The following is a 25767-nucleotide window of genomic DNA, read 5'->3' on the forward strand; positions in this document are numbered from 1 at the left end:
AAGATTTCAGTGGATACAAATACAAACTTCCCTTTCTTGAAAAAAAACTCTACGTCCACAGGATTATTTAACTTTCTTTTCATATCAAATAAATAAACCTTTTTAAAAACAAAATATTAGAGAAATCTTCCAGCTTATAAGTGGCAGGCAGCCATTATTATTTCACTCATTCAGGATCTATTTATTGAACACTCCCTGTGACTCAGGCACTGGGCTAAACTCTAAGAAAGGAAGAAGGTACAACACAACCCATGTTCTCCATGCACTCCCCGTCACTGATGGAGACAGACATAAAGGCATAATTATAAAGCAATATGAAAGGTCTACAACGGGCAGGATCACAGAGGAAGGAGAAGCCATCTGCTGCGGGGGCGAGGGCAGTGCAAGAAAACTTCACTAGGATGAGCACCCTTTGAACTGAACTTTGGGGCTTCCCTGGTGGCGCAGTGGTTGAGAGTCTGCCTGCCGATGCAGGGGACGCGGGTTCGTGCCCTGGTCCGGGAGGATCCCACATGCAGCGGAGCGCCTGGGCCCGTGAGCCATGGCCGCTGGGCCTGCGCGTCCGGAGCCTGTGCTCCGCAACGGGAGAGGCCACAACAGTGAGAGGCCCGTGTACCGCAAAAAAAAAAAAAAAAAAAAAATTAACTGAACTTTGAAGATCAGTAGAAGTTTAACAGGTGATGACAAGGGAAAATAGGCAGAGGGTTACAATAACAGACACAAAAGCCCAAGTCATGGAACAACATGGCATGTCCATGAGGAGAATGAGTAATTTGTATTTTGGTATCACTACAACATAGGGCTTCCGGTTGAGATTTTTGGGAAATGAGGGAGCAGAGCTCCGGGAAGGAGGGGTGCTCACCAAAAAGGGTCTTATATCCAGGCCGAGGAAGACGCTAAGGCACTATTAAGTCTCCCCTGCTCAAGAGGTTCCCATTTCTGTCCTAGAATCACATGTGACAGATGGCGAATAAGCAGGACCACTAGCCAAAGCATTCATGTCAACTATGAGCACACGACAACTTATTTATGCTTTAACAATCAAGTTCCCAGACTAGACTGCGAGGTCTCTGACGTCTTATTACAGTTCATATTGCAAACATCTACTGCCGCAATTCCTTAACAAATGTCAAGAGCCTGCAATGCACTAGAAATTATAATTAGCACTGGATACTCATGGATCTTATACTATCTCATCCCAAATAATCGCAGGACCTCTCTGAGGAAGTGATATTTCAGGTGATACCAGAGAATGAGAAAAGGTCAGCCTATAGGATTTTCAATTCCTATCCTCTACTTACATCCTCAGCTGACGTTTAACAACAAATAACCTCCTCCTTAATACACTTCTACTTGTCTTCAAAGTCATCCTTCTCTGAATTCTCTGGTTTCTTGGTCCACTTCCTCTATATGCCTCCTTCTCTGAGTATCATTCCAAAACTCAGTACAGCTCATTTCCTTCTCCACTGGAGGCCTCATTCTACTCTGCTTATTTCAAGTTTGTTTTGTTTTGTTTTTAAAGCCATTTGCTTTTTTGATTGCTTTCATATAAATTATCTAATTGAGAGGCAATACAATGTAGTGGTTAAGAGTGTAAGCTCAGTGGTCAAACACACCTACAAGTCCCAAATCTACCCTTGGTAAATATGTGATTGTGTTTCCCCTCCCATATAAGAGGGATAAGTATATCCAATTCCTACTTGTTTTGAAGATTAAATAAGACACTGCACATAGTAATCAGCATTACACCACAGTTGGCTATTTTATTATTAATCATTCAAGCCAACATCCTAAGGAACTTAAGGAGCTTTTAAACAGATGTGTTCAAGATCAGACAGCCATTATTTCTAATGGAGATTGCCCAAATGTACATTTCTGGCCTTAATCACCAAAGTCACAATATCAAACTCCTCGCCCATATTCATCTCCACTTTGATGATCTATGGTGGCTTTGTCAAAAATCAATCATCAGGCTTCCCTGGTGGTGCAGTGGTTAAGAATCCATCCACCTGCCAATGCAGGGGACAAGAGTTCAAGCCCTGGTCCCAGAAGATCCCACATGCTGTGGAACAACTAAGCCCGTGCGCTACAACTACTAAGTCTGCGCTCTAGGGCCCACGAGCCACAGCTACTGAGCCCACATGCCACAACTACTGAAGCCCACATGCCTAGAGCCCACGCTCCACAAGAGAAGCCACCGCAACGAGAAGCCTGTGCACCGCAATGAAGAGTAGCCCCCGCTCACCACAACTAAAGAAAGCCCCCGCGCAGCGACAAAGATCCAACACGGCCAAAATTAAACAAATAAATAAATAAATTTTTTTACTCAATCATTTTCCCACAAAATCAACTTCCTCTTAGGTTTTCACTTCCGAGTTGCTTCTAACTCCATCTTCTCCTTCACTCAAGTTTGTCATCACTAGCACTTGTCACTTGTTCTTTGCAAAGGTTGGTAGCCTCATCCCTTTGTCTTCATTCCCACAGCAAACCCCCTCTCCTCCAAGCCCCCTAAAGTATGGAAATACTGTACAAGCAGAAAGGCAGCTCAGAGCCAGAATATCATGTGGGTAGGAGCTGACCCCGAGCTGACTTCCTGGTTGACTTCCCTGCCAGCAGTCTCGTCCTATTTCATATTGTATGCAGTTCATGAGGGCCAAAGGAAACCTAAATATAAGATTATCCCTTAATAGCAGAAAAATCAGAAAATGAATCAAAGCAAAAGCTGTGCAAAATCACCTAAAAGATACCAAACAACCCCCAGGTCACTAAGATTTACAGCACTATGACTGCAAGTATTTAAATGACTTAAGTTCATCAACCTTAAGAGTGGCCAGCAATGAGAAGACAGAGAAAAGAAATTCAAAGAGAGAGAGTATGTGGTCAGACAGACCCACATACTTAATTAGTCCCTTCTAGCAAGAACAGCTTTATTGTGAGGATGGATGAGGGCAGGGACTGGATCCATTTTGTTGATGGTGTATGAACAAGACACAGCACCTAGCCCTGGAACAGGCATGTAACAGATACAGAAAATATTAATGAATCACTCATAAGCCCTCTCGTATCATTATAACCAACCTTCCAGTTCTGACTGCACACTCACCACTCCCTACTTGGCAGTGTGCCACGTTGAGCAACAAGCAGAACTCGCACTAGACAGGACGATGCAAATTTATTCCTCTTTGCCCATTATTTCCCACTATAATAAACTGGCATTCTAATAAGCGAGAAGCTTCTATCTCTTATAAAATTTCACCGTTTGTTTGTAGGTGTTGGGTTTTGGGTTCTTGCTCTCCTTGCTTGGCAAGAGGAGGGAGAAAGGCCTGATTCCTGTTTCCCAAGCCCCATTATTAACAAGATACTGACGGACGAGATCAAATTTGTCTCTCTAAGGTAAAGGCTCAAACTCTGAGCTAAAGTGAACTGAACAGCATAAACGTCATGCCATGAGGGAAGCCAACGGGCATCAATAAACCTGTCTCTGCTGGCGTTCAACACCAGTGCAGGCCTTTCACACCAACCACCCTGCACACCTCTGCCACGTCTTAGTCATCTTTTTTAAATGTCATTTTCAGCTGGCCACAACTTAGCAGCTACAGCAGGTCCCTGCTGTCTCCTCTGGTTGCACGGAAGGCCTCTCCCCGTCCTCCGGCCGTAGTCCAGACCCTCCGCGTTCATCCCAGTCTCGGCACAGACTGTACCCCTTTCACCTCTGCTCCCCCACTTTCTAATCTGATTTATAAACTCTTCCCAAACCTCTTCCTGTACTATCAATTCCTTTAGGTACCTCAATAACACATAATCTGGTCTTTAAATCACTGTCTTATTTTATCTAGTTAGATCATTTTTGATGCTCATTACATAAGCTCAAGTACAAGAATTCTTACCGCTTTTATATCCAGCATTCCAAGCCATGTATGGGACAAAATACATAGGAAAAATACATGTTTTCCTAATGAATTAAAATATTTGATAATAACCAAATTTTTAAAAGTTAAATTTCTTGTCTATATCCGAGTTGGGTTTGACATTTTTTTCTTCCCTCTGCAAGCCAGAACCATTAGATGTAATTGAATTCTTTAAATCTAAACTACACTTGGTCTTAACAGTAAGGCCTACAATTCAGACTCCTATCTAAGTGTGTATCACTCACATTCAAGTATGTATTTTAATACAACAAAAGTTGACAATAAAGCAAATCAGCTTCCTTTCCACAGGGCCAGGCTATAACCATCATAGCTCCCTCTGGAACACGGCAGACTACGTCTCGGTGGGCTGCTGTTGACTAAAAGTCAAACAATTATTACCCGTTACCTCACAAACTTGCAGAGATGCAAATGTTTGCCAAAAAGATACAGGCCAATCGTGAATGCAGCCAATGATTAATAGTGGCTCCACAAGCTAAACGTCACAGCAGTAGAACTGGCATCACTCTGAAAAGTTTTTTTTTTTTTTTTGTGGTACGCGGGCCTCTCACTTCTGTGGCCTTTCCCATTGTGGAGCACAGGCTCCGGACGTGCACGCTCAGCGGCCATGGCTCCCAGGCCCAGCCAGTCCGCGGCATGTGGGATCTTCCCAGACCAGGGCACGAACCCGTGTCCCCTGCATCAGCAGGCGGACTCTCAACCACTGCGCCACCAGGGAAGCCCTGAAAAGTTTTTATGGACGTTATTACATCATCAAAAATGAAATACTTGTGTGCCGTAAGTTCTTATTCCAATGTTTATCTCAAGATAACACTTCTAAAGGACAGCAGATTGTTCTTTTTTTTTTTTTTTTTTTTTTTTTTTTTTTTTTTTGTGGTATGCGGGCCTCACTGTTGTGGCCTCTCCCTTGCAGAGCACAGGCTCCGGACGCGCAGGCCCAGCGGCCATGGCTCACGGGCCCAGCCGCTCCGCGGCACGTGGGATCTTCCCAGACCGGGGCACGAACCCGCGTCCCTTGCATCGGCAGGCGGATTCTCAACCACTGCGCCACCAGGGAAGCCCCTGTTCATATTTTTAAAATAAATGAAGTATAATCTCTGGGGACCATTAATCCTTATTTAGTTTCCATGCCCTTTAGTGAGTGACCAATCATTTCTCCACCACATCAGGAAAACATGTAATGCAACCGTGATGATTTCTCATATTAACAGTTTACAAAAGCTGTATGTACATGCAATTTCCTGGGTAAATGTGCATTTAAAAACAGCATTGCCTTTAGATAGTCCCCAGACTGGGAAAACTTCAACTTATTAAGCCCCCCAACAAAAAAAACCATTCATTCAACAAAAATGTACTGAGTTCCTAAACTAGGAATTAGAGATTTAATGATGACCATGAACCTGAGTTCCTTAAAATTTAAAAAAGAATTACCTAAAAAGTATGTTTCTAAGAGTCTCAAAATATTTCAAGGTAAATTCAACTTTCTGCTGAATTTTAAACAGTTTATTCAAAACTGTCAGGATTTGAAATATTTCCAAGAAAGGCAAAGTAAAACTTCTAAATCATAATTTATGTCATAAGTGCCTAAGCTAAATACAAACATCCACCATGTTGTATATTTATTTGTTGGCTGCCAAGATCATTTCAAAAGATCGGACAAAAAACTTCTAAGAGTAAACAGAAAGCCAGCATTCCAACATGTTGTTATAAGTTAGGTATCTGAGTTTAAAAACTCTTATTCACGAAATAGATTTGTCCTTCATTATGACTATGAACAGAGATGATATCAAATAACCAATTCACATAATCAGTCATTCTAGAGCAACATCAGAATTATTGACACCTTCCCAGAATTAATATCTGTTTTAAAAGAGAAGACAAAGCAATTATTAGGCCCCTTAGAAAAGTATAAGCCTAACAAGTCCTTCGTGACATGGGCACAAAGCACTTTTCTGTTCTGTGTACAGAACTCATTTTCCCCTTCTGAGACTACCTAGTCATGTGCTATTTGTCACTAATGGATTGGGTCATCCCTCAGTGTGACGATTTTGCTCTCTAGGGAATAAAGCAATGAAGTAAAAATATCCCACTGTCTGATACTCAGGACATACTAGACTACACAAGAAGTTGACTCTAACTGGTTTATGATTTTAAAAGGGAAAATGTTAACTGTAAATGATTATAGAACCGTTAAATCTGATCCAGTACTTTGAACATTAAAACACGTCCCTTACCAAAGTAGCCCTCGGACAACTGAATTTTCAATGTCTCCGTAATCAGAAAAAAAAGAAAAGATCGTGCCGTCTAACTCATACACCAAATTAACTAAATCATATACTAAATTATACCAATTTCATGGAAAGGTCTTCAGGGTACATTACCTACTACAGATAAATACATACTTACATATATATTTTTCTTTTCATTATTGCTCTCCAATCATGCTTGAGTAATCAGATGACTCAAATGTTATAAATAATAATTACTGAAAGCAATGTTTCTCACTCTGAAATAATCTGAACTTGTCAGGTCCTTATTCCTCGCGTCCCCACTGCTCCATACATCTGATAAAAGTCCGCATTTGTGAACGCCCAAATTACTGAGGGGACACCATTATGACTGCTCAACTCAAATGAAGAGGGCTGCAAAGTAGAAAGGGATCTACTTGTAAGGTAGAGCAATTCTCCCTGGGAGTTTTGATGATCAGTGGCTTTTATCATAGAGCAAATGTTTCAACCTTCCAATCTTCTAATCAGTATAACTCAGTGATAACACTCAAGAGATAATACTAAAGGGAAAAAGAAAATCTAAAACATTCCATATTTTACATGGGAATTTTCCTCCCTAGAAGCTCTCCTTTCCAAAATTCTGGTAAGGAAATACAAGATTTTATCTCCTGATGACTTACTTTCCCCTTTAGAAGGCTGTACTTGGGAAAAGCATCAAGTGAATGCTGAGTGCTATCGTTTAGGACTGAAAAAGCTTAAAAGTTTACTGTTTACCAAAACCTGAAAATATCACCTCACTCCATTCCTCAGTTGAGCTTTTGTGAAAAGGCATTTTTAGTAAGTTCTACCAAATTCTAAAGAATCACCTGGGTAAATAAGTACATTCATCACTGTTCTTTCAAAAGTTAAATTTACATTCTATAATTTCATTCTATGCAAATATTTTTTAAAACATGCAGAAAGGATTACATCTAGTCACAGTTCTATTTTTAAATTGCCAAGTTAATTCCAAAAATTAAGAGGATATGTCCCTCCATGGAATCCTGACTACGATTCATACGCCAAAGAATGACTTAGATTTTATACATTTACTTTGGAAACTCTGAGATGCCTGTCAAATTACAAAGCAAGTGCATAAACATTCCAGTGACATTTAACTGCTACCAAACTGCTGAAAGTTGATCTCTAATCTTCCACAGCTGTTGGTGGCCATACTACCTCAAAGTCTGAACCAAGATTTGATTGTTCTGAGCCCTTTATCCAACATTGAAATCCTCAGGGGAGGATTTTTGCTTTGTTTTTCCCACACAGCATCCTCAACCCAATGAGCATAACACATGGATTATTGCAGCCATCCACAGACACATGCAGACTCCCAGTCATGCACACACACTCACACAACTATAACAACACAGCTAGTTACACAACTATTCAGAAGCCCAGTTTCCAGTTCTTCAACTACCTTAACAGAAGGTCAGGGGTCCACTAAGAAGGGTATGGAATCAATTATTAGCTGCTCCATTCTGGAACCTATGCTATGTGCTTCCAGCAACCCTATGAGAAACCAGAGGCTCAGAGAAGTGACAAGCTCCAGAGCAAAGCCAGCAAGAGGCAGAGGCAGATTCCGGTGCTGACTGAGGGCGGGACCAGACCCCTTCCCTAACTGCCAGGCAGCACAGCCATTCATGAAACGGCAGCTCTCAGCCACCCTCCTGCTGCCTGAACCTCCTGCTCTCACCCCTGCCTCTCCTACCCCTGTTTGTAAAGTATTTAAAACCAACTGTTGGAATAGATGCTCCATAAATTGCCACAACTATCAGTAACATGGGGAAAACCCGAACGAACTTTCTGGCCAAGCCAATACACCAGCAGGTTTCTACTGAAACTATTTCTCCCTTGACTAAATCGCCAGGACTTAGTTGCATAACAGGCTGTTGTATCTTCAGAAAGCAGAATATTAGTGACAAGTTATTTTTACATAAGCTTTCCTTTGTTCGGTAATAAGGTCAGAGTAAAATATGCAACCTTGGGCTTCCCTGGTGGCGAGGTGGTTGAGAGTCTGCCTGCCGATGCAGGGGACGTGGGTTCTTGCCCCGGTCTGGGAAGATCCCACATGCCGCGGAGCGGCTGGGCCCGTGAGCCATGGCCGCTGAGCCTGCGCGTCCAGAGCCTGTGCTCCGCAATGTGAGAGGCCCGCATACCGCAAAAAAAAAAAAAAAAAAAAAATGCAACCTTCCCTGCATATTTTAGATCCACAGTAGTCATTTCTAAATAGGCAGTTTCTCAAGCACTTACCTCAGTGGTCAATAATTTCTTCAATCTGAACCATTTATATAATGACTCCACCAGACTCATCTTGTAAAAATGCACTTGCAGTCAAATATAATTACATGTATATAGCAACAGCTGCTAATAAATTAAATGACATCCTTCGCCTAGAGGCACCAAAGGCTCTAACTGATTCAAAAGATTACAAAGAGTGGTAGAGAATACTGAAATGTAGCACAGTGCTAAATACCTTCTAGACGCCTCCAAAAAAAAGGCAAAATGATTGAATTGTTGGTTTAAGTAATTAAAGAACAGATTTATCTAAATGCTCACTTAAACTAATGGGTAGAAAAGTAAGCAAACAAGTAAGAATGAGAAAATGTACAAAGATTAAACAAAGAAGGCATAACCAAGTAAGCCACTTAACGAATAACAATGAACTAAAATAAAATTAAAAAAAATAAAATAATGCCATAGAAAGGGCTGACTAGGTAACCAAAATGGCTCCAAACTACAGGGAGCAAATTCAACAGGTTGTGCTAATAAGGAGGTTGAAAGAAAAAAATGCTAAACTCGAAGCATTAGAATCATCTGATTTAATTCACTGGAAATTTTACTAGCTACAAATTAAATCCAACTCTTGGCCAATATTACAGTTCAAAACTTCCAGATTTCTACATTCGATTCTTCCATGATATGAATTACAACAAAAAAAGAAAATAATTTATAAACATACTAAAAATTCAGTAGAATTATAAACATTTATAACCAAAAGAATAAATAAATAATCCAACCCATGATTATTAATTACATTCACTCTAAAATGAACCATGGAAATTATGGATGTGTTTTCCAGGATTGTGACTATGAAGTTCTAACAATACATCTTCTATCTCAACCTTTCTCCAATTCTAAAGGCAGCATTTAATAAAATATACCAAAGGCAGCATTTAATAAAATATACCAAAGAGAATTAGAAAAAAATTTCTATTTTAATATTCACGTTAGTAGAAGACACATTTCCCTCTTTAAATGCCATGAAATGATTTCTTGAGGAAGAAGAGGGTGTAACCACAAATGACAAAGCCATTGATTCCGAGGGAATAATGTGTAAAGGAGAAGAGGAAACAGGCATCTGTTTAAACTATACAGCCAATCTCAAGATGGCTTTGATTCTGAGAAAGATGTCCCTAAAAACACATCTGAAAAGACAACCACTCAAAGAAATGCTGACCAAGGCTTCCCTGGTGGCGCAGTGGTTGAGAGTACGCCTGCCGATGCAAGGGATACGGGTTCGTGCCCCGGTAGCCACTGAGCCTGGGCGTCCGAAGCCTGTGCTCCGCAACGGGAGAGACCACAACAGTGAGAGGCCCGCGCACCGCAAAAAAAAAAAAAAAAAAAAAAAAAAAAATGAAATGCTGACCAGATAAACCCTTGACCAAATTTATGTATCAAATAGTGTCCTATACATGATCATATTAGGAACCACAGAAAAGGTACAGCCTTGGGACAGCTCAGTGAAGTCTTGCTTAAAGAGAGTTAGCACAAGTTTAGAACGCTGTGGAACAGTACAAGGGCTTTATCCTTCCCTCATTTTCTTTTACCCATAAAATACGCTAACATTCATCTCCTTTCAGCTCCTGAGAATGTCAGGGCAATTTAGAAAATAATTTTGGATCCTCTAAAGAAAGTTGCTTATCTACCTTCCTTTTTTGTCTCACAATTCAAAAACTGGCTTATACAGGTTACAATAACTCAATGGGCCAAAAGTAAAAAATCATCGATGGCAGTATCCACTTTGCAAAATACATTCAGATTCATACTTTAATCGCCAAGAACCAGTAGTGAGGCAGCGCAACCCTCAACTCAGCACATTACATGTCCTCTTGCCAGATTAACTGGCCCAAGGCAAAGACTCAGGTCCTGAACTTTAAAATCCAAGTTCCATTTACTTAATATCACTTAATATCCCAAGGTACAGAGAATTTGTATTGGTGAGAAACTGTATGAAAGAGGACGTTTCCTTATCTACTAGCCCAGCCAAAATAATAACAGTAAGGTAACAACCTAACATATATACCAACATTGAGGTAAGTATACTTACCTCATAATGGTACCTTCCTTACTCATACTACATTTAAAAATCAAAGGCTAGGGCTTCCCTGGTGGCGCAGTGGTTGAGAGTCCGCCTGCCGATGCAAGGGACACGGGTTCGTGCCCCGGTCCGGGAAGATCCCACATGCCGCAGAGCGGCTGGGCCCGTGAGCCATGGCCGCTGAGCTTGTGCGTCTGGAGCCTGTGCTCCGCAACGGGAGAGCCCACAACAGTGAGAGGCATGAGTATCGAAAAAAAAAAAAAAAAAAAGGCTAACAACAAAATTCAAAAACAGGCAAAGGTATTGAAAAGACATTTCTCCAAAGAAGAAATTCGTGTGCCAGTAAGTACATGAAAAGATGCCTGACATCATTAAATCATTAGGGAAATGCGAGTTAAAACTACATTGAGATACCACTTTATTTATACCCATTAGAATGGCTATTATAAATTTTTTAATGGAAAAAACACGTGCAGGCAAGGATGTAGAGAAACTGGACCCTTTGAGAACTGCTGGTGGGCATGTAGAACAGTATAGCCTCTGTGGAAAACATTTTGACAGTTCCTCAAAAATTTAAGAATTACCACATGACCCAGCAATTCCAGTCTGAAGTATATACCCAAAACAACTGAAAGCAGGGACTCAAATATCTGTATACCAATATTCAAAGCAGTATTACGCACAATAGCCAAAAGGTAGAAACAACACTAATGTCCATGAATAAATGGATAAGCAAAATACGGCATAATTTATAGAATGGAACATTATTGAGCCTCAAAAAGAAATGAAATTCTGTCACATGCTATGACATGGATGAACTCTGAAAACATTATGCTAAGTGAAATAAGCCAGACACAAAAGGACAAATACTATATGATTCCACATATATGAAATACCCAGAATAGGCAAATTCAGAGACAAAGTAGAATGAAAGTCTCCTGGGGCTGGGAAAAAGAGAGAAGGAGGAGTTACTGTTTAATGCACATGGAGGCTATGTTTGGGAAGATTAGAGAGTTCTGGAAATAGTAGTGATGTTGCACAACACTGAAAATACACCCAATGCTACTGAATTGTACACTAAAAAGTGGTCAAGGGCTTCCCTGGTGGCGCAGTGGTTGAGAGCCTGCCTGCCGATGCAGGGGACGTGGGTTCGCGCCCCGGTCCGGGAAGATCCCACATGCCCCGGAACGGCAAAAAAAAAAAAAAAAAAAGTGGTCAAAATGGTAAATTTATGTACATTTTTATGTATTTTTATGTGTATTTTACCACAATAAAAATTAAACTCGGGGGCTAAATTTATAGTGAGCAACCATTACTTGAAGATATAAGCACAGAAAGGACTTCTGACCATTAAAACATCCCCTATTGAATATGGGGAAACCATAAAGCCAGCATTCTGGCTTCTGAATACAAAATTAATACTGCTGCAAATTGATACTAGAGTTGTGTTTTCCCAAATAAATAAGAATATTACTTATGGTTTCATATCTGCCAGAAACTGTGAATTTGATATCTGAGACCAACCAACATGGGGTGGGGGGAGGGCTGGTAATATAATCCAACTCATTAAAAATGAGAAGTGAAGAAAATGAAGCTCAGAGTTACTTTTCCAAACCCACACAGCTTGTTAATGACAAAGACTAGAACAACTCAGGTCTCCAGTCTCCTAAACTAGTGCTCTTTCTACCCGCAGTTTAGCTTGACCATTTATTTTACTTATCCTCCCTCTCAAGATATGCATAAACATTCATTTTACAAAAGGTTATTCAAATGTCCTGGGAATTAAATCTACCTCCCTTAACTGAAAGGGGGTTCATTCCCATACTCCTGATCGCTACAAAATTAAGCTGGCACATTATTCTGTGGGGCCTTATTTCAAAAGAACAAAGAAGACTAATAACCTCAAACCCTAGAAAACTGGGAAACCAATATGCCTAAAAGCTTAAGGGTGTCACTTTGCTAACAGGAAGAAGGAACAAAAGATTCTTCACACCTAACTGCCTGACTACGAAAGGACAATCATTCACATAACCCACATCCCACATAATCAACATGTACTTGCACAGCTTAAGGATCCACAAGTTCAGAAGCACTCAGTTAAGAAGACAAAATTCAAGAATTTGAGAAAAGTGTCCAAGACCTCTCTTGGTTAAAAAGACCAATCGTATATGGAAAGGTATTTGCTAATGCTCTGGTTGAGAGAGAAATTCAGGACTCCTTCAAGAAGGCAACACCCAATGCAACAAACAAAGCCAGAGAAGACAATGTGCCACTGAGAGGCTCTTGCAAACTCTCACAGGTAGATAAAGGGATAATATCTCATTACAACCACTAAATACGGAAAGTTATAGAACTCTCCTGCCCTCATCATTCCATGGAAACTTCAGTCAACCCCATACCTACATCCCCTTCCTAGATCTAATGCCTAAATTTGAGAAAAGCTTCACAGGTCACCTGCTTCCTTCCCCACTGCACACGAATACCTGACCCTCAAAGTGTGGTCACCGAGTTATGATCCTTCCAACTGAAATCAACAAGTATTTACTGAACTCTTCTATGATAGATGTTACAGGAAATAAAAGACATTTGTAAAGACATACAAAGACCTGTTCCTTGTTATCAAGAGATTTATAATCCAGTGGAAAATAAAAGATGTTTACCAGTAAAAGACTACAAACAGCACAGATGAGCTTTCCTTTGGGATAAGACCGACCTGAGTTCAAACCTAAGCACTGATCTTTTCAGACTTTACCCCTTTATACTTCGGCTTCTCTATTTCTATAATGTGGATAACAATACCTACCCCGTCACGTGGTTGTGAGGTAAAAATGAAATAAGCAATGAGTTAACTAGTTGACTAGTGTTTGCAGTTCTTCAACTAGTAAGCCCTAGTAAGTAAGCCCCCAAAGGTCAGTAATGTTATTGTTAATTATTATGAACACAGAAGCACAAATGCTGGCACGAGACAATAAATAGCACCAAAGATTGGAGGCCAGAATAGACTCTCTGAGGTAATCAGAGAAAGTCTGAGAGAAATGCTAGAATGAGTTGCATCTTAAAAGAAAAAGGTTGTGTGAAAAGTGAACAGAGAGACCTGAGTGATAACCTGGGTCTGAGGCTGATTGGTTGTGTGGCCTGGGCAACAGGGGTAACTTAGCATTTCAGAGTCTCAGTTTCTTCATCTATAAATTTAAAAGTCTGAATTAAATGACTGCTAAAATATTCTTAAGCTAACATTCTATGATTTGGTGTAGGAACCAATGGGCAAAGTGAAAGAAGAAAGTTAAGTCTAGGCACAGTTTATGGAATTTTCTTTTTTTTTTTTTTTTTTTTTTTTGTGATACGCGGGCCTCTCACTTTTGTGGCCTCTCCCGTTGCGGAGCACAGGCTCCGGACGCGCAGGCTCAGCGGCCATGGCTCACGGGCCCAGCCGCTCCGCGGCATGTGGGATCTTCCCGGACCGGGGCACGAACCCGCGTCCCCTGCATCGGCAGGCGGACTCTCAACCACTGCGCCACCAGGGAAGCCCGGAATTTTCTTAAGAAAACTCAGAAAGATATATGACTGTTCAAAAGACAGGGAAGAATTCTCTGGCCAGAGCATAGGATCCAAAGGCGGGCAGTGGGGTGAATAAACTTCTAATTTCAACTTTCCTGACGGCAAAAGGGAGCTACTCGAAGTGACTGAGCAGGAGAGTAGCATAAGAACAGCATCTTAAGAACAGGAAAAGGACATGATAAAATAACAGCAAAGAGGACAGAATAACCTGGGAAATGGAGATTAAGGGGGTGAAAACCATTTAGAAGACTTGAATAGATGGAATTCAATGATTCTGGGGTGAAGAGATGGAAAATGGCAGCCATGGAGAAGATTTACAAATCCCTGAGTTCTTCCTCAAGTCTTTAATTAGAAGTACTGAATTAATTAATTAAAATAAAGTAAAACAAAACAAAACAATACAAAACTTTTATTTCTTCCAACTCTACAATTCTATGATTCTAAGATTCAGATACAACTGATCTCTATTGGAGCCCAGGGGTTTTTTTTCTAAAGGTCCCTAGACTACATTAATGTATAGCGCCAAGGTTGAGAACCATTGTCTGGAAGAAGGGAAAAAAGACACAAAACAGTTTAGCAGTTAATTAATAGAAGGACATCTCTGAGTCAGCCAAAAGTGATGGGGATAGGATTCTAGGGTGTGATGGGTAGGAGCTTACTTATCCACAGAATGAAAGGAGGCTATCTTTTCCACTGAGGGGCAGGAAAGAGGAAAGGATGGGTGAGTCAGTGTTGGGTAGAAAAGCAGTTGTTATTAGCTGATCATCTGAATCTTCTGCATAAAGAATCTGTTTCAAATTCTAACTATAAGTCAATTCACATTACTATTGGCACTTCAGAGGTTTCTGAACCATAAAAAGATTATCGAAATCAGTAAGTATATTCACTTATTCCAAAACAAGCAAAATATTTAATAGTCTAAACTCTATTAAAACTTTAACCTCACTTACTGGTCTTCATTCAACCCACAAACATCTATATAATGCTTTCCTCTATGTTGGTCACTGGGAATACTCAAGTAATACAGGGTTGCTGCCCTGGAAAAATTTATATAATGAAAAAAACTAACCTGTTTAGGATTTTGAAATCCAACCTGGTAACTTCCAATAGATTTCTTGGAAGACACAGACAATAGAGATATTATTAACTGTACTTGTGAAAATTAGAAAAGACTTCACGGATAATCTGACATATGAGCTGTACCTTGGATGAAATGACTCACTTTCACAGGGACCAGGGTTTAAAAGAACTGGCTCTTAAGAATATAAATGCCTGTCATTTTTTAAAACTGAAAAAATAATCAGGCTCAACTATTAATTATCACGATTTCCTTTGTTCAAAAATGTTATTCATCTTTATACTTTAAAGTGCCAAAACATTTAAGGATCATATTCATGGAAAAGAATCTTCAATAGTTTCCACTAGACATTTCAGAGAACAGTAATGAGTTTATCAGTCATTATATTCTTTAAAAATACTTCTTATAGGGACTTTCCTGGTGGCGCAGTGGTTAAGAATCCACCTGCCAATGCAGGAGACATGGGTTCGAGCCCTGGTCTAGGAAGATCCCACATGCCGCGGAGCAACTAAGCCCGTGTGCCACAACTACTGAGCCTGCGCTCTAGAGCCTGTGAGCTACAACTACTGAGCCCGCGAACCACAACTACTGAAGCCCCCGCACCTAGAGCCCATGCTCCGCAACAAGAGAAGCCACCGCAATGAGAAGCCTGCACACCACAACAAAGAGTAGCCCCCGCTTGCTGCAACTAGAGGAAGCGCACGTGCAGCAACAAAGACCCAAGGCAGCCAAAAATAAATAAATAAATTTATTTTATACTAAATAAATAAAAATACTTCTTATGTAAAAACAAAACATATATAAATATAGACACAAAACATCAATAAAAATGTATGTTAGGCTATAGCTATTGCTTAAATATGCTCAGGAATAGAAGGTATGTGGAGGGCAGATCTTTTGCTTTTTTCTTTTTATTTCTAAATTTACCTGACTCCAATTTGTTTTTACTTAAGCAATTTTATCATATATATTCCCTATATCTCAAATCCTGCTACAATGATGGAGAAAATAACTACCTCTCTAAATACATACACTGGTATTTCTCATGCAAGAGACACCAAGCCTCTATGGTCTTATACAGACAATCTAGTACAGACTTCAATTGCACTAATTCACAATTCATTAATATTACGAATGGGAAGAAATGAATCAAATTCTTCCAGTTGCTGTCCCCATCTGGAAAATTCACAGAACGAGCTTTATTTACTAGATACAACAATATTCACAGTATCTGCAGTTAAAGAAACTTGACACATTTTTAAAGGGTTGGCTTTCATTAAAAAAGTTAATGATCTTCTCATACATATAAAAATGATCATAGAGGGTTACTTTACAAACCAATCACGCCTAACATTGAAAAGAAATACTTCTAACTAAAATACAGTATAGTCTTTTATTTACTCAAAAACTTAACTCGCTGATGAATAAATACAGAATTCCATAATAATTCTATTCTTGGAGAAGAAATCATTTTTCAAGGCAAAACATTTTGTTTTTATTAGTATGGTATGTAGCTGTATTGTTTGTACTTCTGCCCAACATTCAGTAAGTGTTCAAAGCATTCAAAACAACTGACCATTCATATCTAATTCCTAACCAAAAAGTCATCATAGTGTCTGTTGGGGGCATAAGGATAAAACTGAGCCACACTTATTCTGGAAAGGAAAACCAACTAAATGGAAAAGAACTATTGCTTATGGGATGACCATTATCCACATTAAACTACACTGGGAAAAGTCAAATTTCAAAACCAACAAGTTTTTTTAAATGTCAGATGGTAACTTCCAGAGGTTTGGAAACATAAGCGTTGTGATGTTACCCCACTACAAAACAGGTCTGCACAAATTCAGTTATACAGTTAACCTCCTGATGAAACCTCATCTGTTTACTCAAATCAGAGGAAATAAAGCTGTCTGCAGGAAACGAGGCAGCAGCTTATTGATCGAGCATTAAAGGTTGACCTTCTTTATGTGGAATGTTTAGCCACATTTTATTGGAATAAAAGGCAAAGGTTAGGATGCAAACCCCATCTTATTTCCTCTGAGGATGGACTTTATAACTGTGAAAACATGCTGAAACCCTCACATTTCCCAACTTACAGTCCTTTAATCCAGTCCTGGCCCAGGAAGCTATCAGAATAGGAAGAAAGTAATAAAGATGTTGTTTAAGGTAAAATCTGACAACATTCAAACTCTTGAAATATTTTGTTCCAATAATAACAAAATAATAAAACAATTTTAAATATGGTAAAAGATCACAAAATATAAAATGAGAAGAGGCCTTAAGAGGTCATCTAACTTCACCCTGTTTCTCCTTATGTTGACAAATTAATATCAGATTTTACTCTACTCTTGGCACTTTTCTATAATATGGATGCTTTTTGTGCTATGGCTGAGAGAGATTTGACCCTATTCTCCAAAGAAAATTTTACTGCCTTTAAACAAACATATCCCTTACTTTCAAAACCTGATAGGGTCATGTCAAAAGGACTTAAGAGCCAACTTGAAGGGTCTGCCCCTGGCCAAAGTTGGGACAATTTGAACATCAAAAAGAATGACTGTACTTGATTGAAATGCACTTAATATATAAAAATCCGCAAGCCAATCAAAAAAACTTGAGACAACTATTATATATTAATGGCTTATTCTAAAATTTGGTAAAGGGAAAAATTAAGTTTTTAATTGTTTAATTGTTTAACCCTACACTTGAAATTAAAAACTATTTCATGGTAATCAAATAGCCCACATTGACGAGAAAAAGCTATTTTGCACAGAAAGTTGCAAGCTTATAAAGTTGAAGGAATGATAAAACTCTTAGGGTACAGAGTTCCAGTTTTGTGAGATGAAAAAGGCTCTGGAGATTAGTTGTGCAACAATGTCAATGTATTAATACTACTGAACTATATACATTTAAAAATGGTTAAGATATGGGCTTCCCTGGTGGCGCAGTGGTTGAGCGTCCGCCTGCCGATGCAGGGGACACAGGTTCGTGCCCCGGTCCGGGAAGATCCCACATGCCGCAGAGCGGCTGGGCCCGTGAGCCATGGCCACTGAGCCTGCGCGTCCGGAGCCTGTGCTCCGCAACGGGAGAGGCCACAACAGTGAGAGGCCCACGTACCGCAAAAAAAAAAAAAAAAAGTGGTTAAGAGAGTATATTTTTGCTATGTATTTTACCATAATTTTTTTAATCCCACTTTATCACCGTTTTGCCACTCCCAATGAGATAAGTGATTCAGGTAAGGAGCATCAATAGATACTAACATTATTAGGTGAAAGACTGATAAAGAGCTAAATACTGGTATGGTACTCAAGTCTCACTCCCCCAAGATTATCTGCCCATCTCAAAAGGGAAACTATAACTTTAAACGGGGAGTTCAGTCATCATCTTAATCAATCTTAGTTTCACTAATAGTGGGATAGCTATATTATGTGGATCCTCATCTGATACAATAAGAAGTATACAACTTGGCTATTAAGTACTCTTACCAAAAATGTTTATTCTGAATCTAATTACACTTTTAGATTTAAATTCTACTTTGCAAAAAATAAAGAGGATAGAACACTGAGTTAAATATCACCACATGGAAACAACCAGACAAACCCAGAAAGATGAAAATTCTACTAGGGCTTCCCTGGTGGCACAGTGGTTGAGAGTCCGCCTGCCGATGTAGGGGACAGGGGTTCGTGTCTCGGTGCAGGAGGATCCCACATGCCACAGAGCGGCTGGGCCTGTGAGCTGTGGCCGCTGAGCCTGCGCATCCGGAGCCTGTGCTCCACAAGGGGAGAGGCCACACAGTGAGAGGCCCATGTACCGCAAAAAAAAAAAAAAAAATTCTACCAGACTTTAGGCAGCCATCTTGCATCTCCAACAGGTTACTGTCATAAGAAGACAGTGAAAAGAGAAAGGAGAACGATTTTAGGTCACAAGAGACTTAAGTGACATAACCATATATGTGCTCCTTCATAGGGTCCTGGTTTGATAAATGAGCTATAAAGGAAGTCATGGGGATGATTGGAGAGATTTTCATATAAACTCGATACCAGATAATATTAGAGAACTACTGGCAATTGATTGTTATATATAATGGTAGTGTTCTGGTTAATGAGAAAATATTCATGTTTTATACAAATATATAATGAAGAAATTGCGGCAAAATGTCATGAGTTCCATAATTTAAGTAATTCAGAGAAAAAAATATGGTTAGAAGCTAACCATACATTGCACCTCTTGAAGAAATAAACACCAACAACTATGAAGGATTCTCCAAACCAATACCACCACCACCAAAAACCAACTGTGAATCTTATTAAGACTCAGATCTACCTACCAATTAAAAGGAAATTCAGACAAGAGAAACATATTAAACACTATCACAGAAATGCAATCAACAAAATCCAGAGGACAGCAAATTCCAAAGAAACAACACAGTTTCTTCAACAAGTAAACTGAAAAAGAGGAGAAAGAAACTACATATTAATATATTTAAGAGACATTATCAACCAAATGTAATGTAGAACTTATTTGGGTCCTAACCTAAACAAATCAACTATACAAACATTTATGAAACAAATGGAAAAATATGAACAGTCACTGAATATTTGATATTAAGGAAATATTAAATTTTTTAGATGTAAATGGAATTGTGTTTGTTTTGTTTTTTTACTGCTTACCAGACATACAAAAAAGTATTTATGGATGAAGTGATATGTCTGGGACCTGCTTTAAAACAATCCAGCATGAAACAGGGTGGGAACAGAGGGATTTGTGGGTACATAAATGAGACAAAGTTGACCATATGTTGATAATTACCTAGAAGATGGGCACATGGGAATTCATTATTCTACTCTCTCCATCTCTCTTTATTTACGTATGCTTCCATTACATAAAGTTTTTAAAACAGAAGGCAGAGAATGAAGCCTAATCACAGCCTATCTTCACTGAATAATAGAAACATCTTCACTGAATAATATAATCTTCTTCACCTACCACCTAATATAATAAACATGAACCAAAATAAAATAAAATAAAACCTAGCAAAAGATTTACCAACACTGACAAAACAAAGAAAAAAAGATGTAAGGGCTATGCCACAAGCCTCACAAATGAAACAAATGAAAAAAAGATTCTGGTGAATAGCGGTGTGACCCCATACCCAATTTTAGAAAATATACTATACATGAGAGGGAAAAAACTATGTGGTGGGGATATGGATATTTACTAGACTATCTTCTCTATTTATTTGTACATTTGAAATTTTCCATAATAAAAAGTAAGAAGAAGATTACAAATATCCTTCAAAAGGATCACCACAGAACACAATTATTTGATTCCCCACATATACTCCTTTCTGACTTGCCATCTTGCCATTTTTACTCTTTTACTTCCAACTGCCAAGGAAGAAGGGCATCGGGGGAGTAGTCACTGACAATACTTGCTTACTGGGTAAGAAATTTAACTAGCAAAACTGCAATGTTTCCATACTGTGCTAGAAAAATCAAGACTGACTTTACTGTAAAATGTCTCACTTTAACTGAAAACCTGCTTTGTGGTCTGAGGAAATTACTAAGGCATCTGCTTTCTCCCTTTCTTTTTTGGAAATGAAGCTAGACAAGAAACTCTTGTAATTTGTATTTGGATGTGGTGTTTGCAGAGGATTATTATCTTCCCAAACTTCTAAGTGGTTCCATCTGTTTTTACGGGGAATTTGGCTTAGGATGACTTCAGAAAATGAAGAACTAAGTAAGCAATCCAGTCGTCTTTACAATTAGCTTTGGTGTACTCCATAGTGGTCTTAAGAAAGAACAGAACCGATAACATATTCATGCCAAAAAAATATTTTAAAATTTGAACCTGAAGCTGATAAAAGCCTATGTATGTAACTGCCAATTTATGGGACAGAGGAACAAGTTAAAGTAAACCACAGGGGTAGAATCGGCAAAATGAAAATTGTGTGAATGACAGAGGACAAACAATCCAGTTTCTTCAAAAAACTAGATTACAAGGAAATATAAAAGACAGAACCTATAGATTAAAAAGAATCACTAATCGCAATATGTGGATCCTAATTTGGATCCTAGTTCTAGCAAAAAACTACAAAAGAAAACAAAAACAAATTGAAATTTCAACAGTGAATATTTGATATTAAAGATTTGCTGTTAATTTCTTAGGTGTAATAATGGTATTGTGGGTTTTTTTTCAGAAGTCTTATCTTTTAGAGATACATACAAAAATATGTGCAAAGAGAACAATGAGATGGCTGGGATGTGCTTCAAAATAATACAATTGGGGTGAAGAGAACAGAAATATAGATCAAACGAGGCTGGCCATAAGTTGATAACTGTTAAATCTGGGTGATAAGAATGCATGAGGGGTAGGGGTGTCATTATACTATTCAGTTTACTTTTGTATATATTTAAAACTTCCCAAATGAAGCTCTTTTGTTTAAAAATATGGAATAAAGTTAGCTAATAAAATTAAAAATTTTATCAAAATGAGAATCATAAAATCTTAGACTCGTAAGACACCTTGGTGGTCACAAAGTCCCATCCCCCACCCAATGAATCTTTCTCCCACCTTCCAAGAGGTGACTATCAGCCTCTGTCCTGGGTCCTTCAAACTGTGGAAAAGTCACTCCCTCCCATGGTAGCCCATTCCATTCTCTGCCTGCTCCAACTATTAAAAAGTTCTTCTCATACCAGGTAGAAAACTTCCCTTCTCTGAATCTCTTATTTTTATCCATGGAAAAAGGATTTTTCCAACACAGATCAGTCCACTGGTAAGTTGTGAAATCAAGTAAGTGGTTTGTTGACTGGCACTTTATTATTATTACTATTACTATTATTAAGTAGAAAAGAAAATCTGAGCACACTGCACATAAGCTAGGCTAAGAACTAAACTTAAGAAACTTGTTTGTTATTCACATATATACACACATAGACTTACATACTGAATAAAGGGTCAAGATATAAAATCTCAAAATGGATTCTGTCCTAAGAAAGTTAGAAAGCCAGTGCTCAAAAGACAGCTCTCAACAGGCTGCCTACCCCAGCAAGTCTTACCCCTTCAGTTATTTCAACAGCTAGTTCCTCATGTGCTATGGTTTCTCCTAACCTCAACATCCCAGGCACCCTTCCACGGACATGGACTCAGTTTGTCTAAGCTTCCACTCATTTTTATTGAACAAATATATAACTTAGTGCACACAACATGCCCCTTAAAATGTAGTACCTAAAAATGAACATTGACATATATACACTATTGATATTATGTATAAAATAGATAACTAATGGGAACATACTGTATAGCACAGGGAACTCTACTCAATGCTCTGCGGTGACCTAAATGGGAAGGAAATCCAAAAAACAGGGGATATATGTATATGTACAGCTGATTCACTTTGCTATACAGCAGAAACTAACAACATGGTAAAGCAATTCTACTCCAATAAAAATTAATTTTAAAAAATGAACAAAATATTCCAGGTCAAAGGAAAATAATCAATTAAAGCCCACATTCTGCACAAAATATTTCACATGTTCATTTAAAAACTTCGAGATGTTGGTAGATTCCTCTAAGTCATATAAGGATCCAGAGCTGAAAAGGAAGACTTAGCCTGGAGAGAGATTTGAGTTAACAGACTAAGATTGTAGGCGAAGTCTTGGGTGATACGAAATTAGTCAAGACAGAATCAAAGGCTGAGAACCCCAGGAAACAGAAAAAAAACTGAAGGGATAGTCAGAGGAAAAGAAGCCTGCAAAGAACAGAAGGAATATAGAAAAAGAGCTCTAACAGTGTCAAGAGAGAATTTCAAAGACAATATGGTTGGTGACTAATGTCAAAAATAATATAGGGGAAAATGTGTTCAATAGACTTGACAATAGAGCCATCTATTACCTGGAAAAGAACAATTCCACTGGAGTTGTGAGACCAGAAGTCAATAAAAGGAATAAAAAGGCATCTACTACTTTTTAATAAAACTTCACATTGAAAAGAAGGCCAAGACTACCCTGCTTCAGAACTCCTTCAAAGACCTTTTAAACAGACTTAAGTTTTACTTCCAACAACTTTCATCTTATTTCAACCCATTTTGTAGCTAACAAGACAATCTGTACAAGCCTTATTTGGTTTCCCTACAAACGTCCATGAAATCTGTAAATCTGATCAGCAGCCCTTGTCTGTCATCATAAAAATTACTGGCAAAAATATTTTGGATAGAAGATGACAAAGGTTAAAATTTCAGTAACAAATACCACCACAGATTCCCTCCACTACAGTTTTTTCCCAATGCTGCCATAAAGACACCATGAAAACGTTATCAAATGTTTTGCCAAAGTTTTTTGTCTGTGTTTTTCCTATAAGGAAAGGCAATTACCTTCTCCACAAACAGAGACAAATAAATGAGCCACAGAAGACATCTTAAATGGATTTGGACTTAGTTCAGGGCAACTGAACCACTTAAGAGAAAAACAGACACAAGAAGCAACATCACTTGCTCAATGTCACGCTTAGTAATTGGTGAACTGAGACTGAAACTTGGGGCTAAAACAATTTTCTTTCTACCCTCCTCTCCTTTCAGAAAAAAAAAAAAGGCGGGGAGAGTATCAGGTACCTGGTTTGTTAAAATTCCAGTCACTTTAGACCCAGACAAACTCCCACAACAGTCTACACATTTTAGGACAGACCAACAATGACCAATGTTCCAACAATATACCTGGTACTTCAAGGTACTCAACTGAAGATTCAGTGGTGCTCTGAAGTACTGGCTTCAAAAGCTCCTTTGTGACCTGTCAACAATACAGATGGGCTCAATGCTCCTTTGAGGGTGGGTGGAAGACACTTCAGCAGTGACCACTTTTCCTTTCCACTTGCTTCCACTTTTCCTCTCTTCTTCATAACTAAAGCCAGTAAAGGAACATGAGTAGAATCTCATTAACACAGCTTTCAAGTTTCTCAATGAAAAATACCCACCCAGTGATCAAATTATACCCTTATACAATAGTGTAGCATTGGCTCTGGTTCAAAATGGTTCCTCTGGGGAGGGAAATGCAAGTACAAACAGGGTACAAAGAGGAATTTACATATTCTCAGGTATAATATAGGAAAGTAGTTATGACTATAGGCTCAAATGGCCTGGGTTCAAATCCCCACTTTGCCATGAACTACTTGAGTGACCTTGAGCAAATTAATCTTGTGGTGCCTCAGTTTTCTTATGAGGCAAACCTAGAACAAACAGTACCTATCACCCAGGGTTACTGTGGGATTAAATGAAAATATGTGTAAAAGTGCCTGTAGAATAGTGTCTGACACATATTAAGTATTTAGGAAATGTTTTCTATTGTTATCAATATTTTCTAATTCAATATGTGATATCTTTACAAAAAATATATTAAAATACGTTTTAATTTAAAAATAAAATTAAAATATAAAGTAAACTATCTCCAACATAAAAATCATGCCTGTTAATCAGGAAAAGCACTTCAACTATTAAGTGTCAGCTTTGTCTATTATGCCAACGTTCTAGTATGATTTCTTAACTAGTATATGACGTATTTTTTTTAAGTTCTTAATTTTTTTTTAACTAATTTATTTTATTTATTTATTTTTGGCTGTGTTGGGTCTTCATTGCTGCACGCAGGCTTTCTTTAGCTGCAGTGAGCGGGGGCTACTCTTCGTTGCGGTGTGCGGGCTTCTCATTGCAGTGGCTTCTCATTGCAGTGGCTTCTCTTGTTGTGGAGCAAGCGCGCGGGCTTCAGTAGTTGTGGCTCACGGGCTTAGTTGCTCCACGGCATGTGGGATCTCCCCAGACCAGGGCTCGAACCCGTGTCCCCTGCATTGGCAGGTGGATTCTTTTAACCACTGCACCACCAGGGAAGTCCAATGACGAATGTTTAAAGCATATACTTTCCCTTCTGTACAGCCACACAAACTATACACATGGCAGGTTGCTGTGATTTCATAACTGCATAGTTCCATTAAATTTCAGTCAGCTTAAAAAAAAAAAAAGTTTCACTTGGTCTGGTTCCAACATATTGCCACTAAACTATGCTAAGCAAAAGAATGAAAGAGACAGAGGAGAGAAGAAGTGAGAGAGGGAAAGAAAAAAGAAAAATCTAAAAACATTAAAATCACTGAATCACTTTGCTGTACACCTAATAAAAACATTAAAATCACTGAATCACTTTGCTGTACACCTAAAACACAACATTGTAATTCAGCTATATTTCAAGTAAACAAATAAATAAAATGTAAAAAATTTTTTAAAAGAACATTAAAATCTAGTATTAACATAGGCAGGAGCCATGGAAAAACAATTCACAGAACATCAACATTACCATGAGAATATACTAGAATTTGAAAGTCAGTTCAGATTTGGTTTAGAAATTAGGTCTTCAAGAACTGGCTAAAGCATTTCCCTTATGTCCACAGTGCTGCATTTAGATGAAACTGCTTTCACGGATTAAAACTTAGATGAAATTGCTCTCACTGATCAAAACAATATTCAGAAATAGACATTTCTCCAAAGAAGATACACAGATTGCCAACAAACACATGAACGAATGCTCAACATCATAATCATCAGAGAAATGCAAATCAAAACTACAATGAGATATCATC

The 25767-nt window shown here is 38.7% G+C and overlaps 1 protein-coding gene across 45 annotated transcripts in view; it reads right to left on the reverse strand.

Moving 5' to 3' along the window:
* EPB41L2 (erythrocyte membrane protein band 4.1 like 2) overlaps nt 1-25767 on the reverse strand; it is a 392946-nt gene that overhangs the window by 351536 nt on the left and 15643 nt on the right. For 3 of the 45 annotated variants that reach the window (XM_067010793.1, XM_067010749.1, XM_067010760.1), the window contains exon 2: nt 23864-24047. The exons of 41 other annotated variants lie outside the window; for them this stretch is intronic. The gene's annotated coding sequence lies outside the window, so the exon portion shown is untranslated. Of the gene's footprint in view, nt 1-23863; nt 24048-25767 lie in introns of those variants that run through there. One more of the 45 variants, XM_067010755.1, reaches the window with a different exon arrangement.

Source organism: Kogia breviceps, chromosome 13 (assembly GCF_026419965.1).
Source record: "Kogia breviceps isolate mKogBre1 chromosome 13, mKogBre1 haplotype 1, whole genome shotgun sequence".
NCBI classification, from domain to species: Eukaryota; Metazoa; Chordata; class Mammalia; order Artiodactyla; family Physeteridae; genus Kogia; species Kogia breviceps.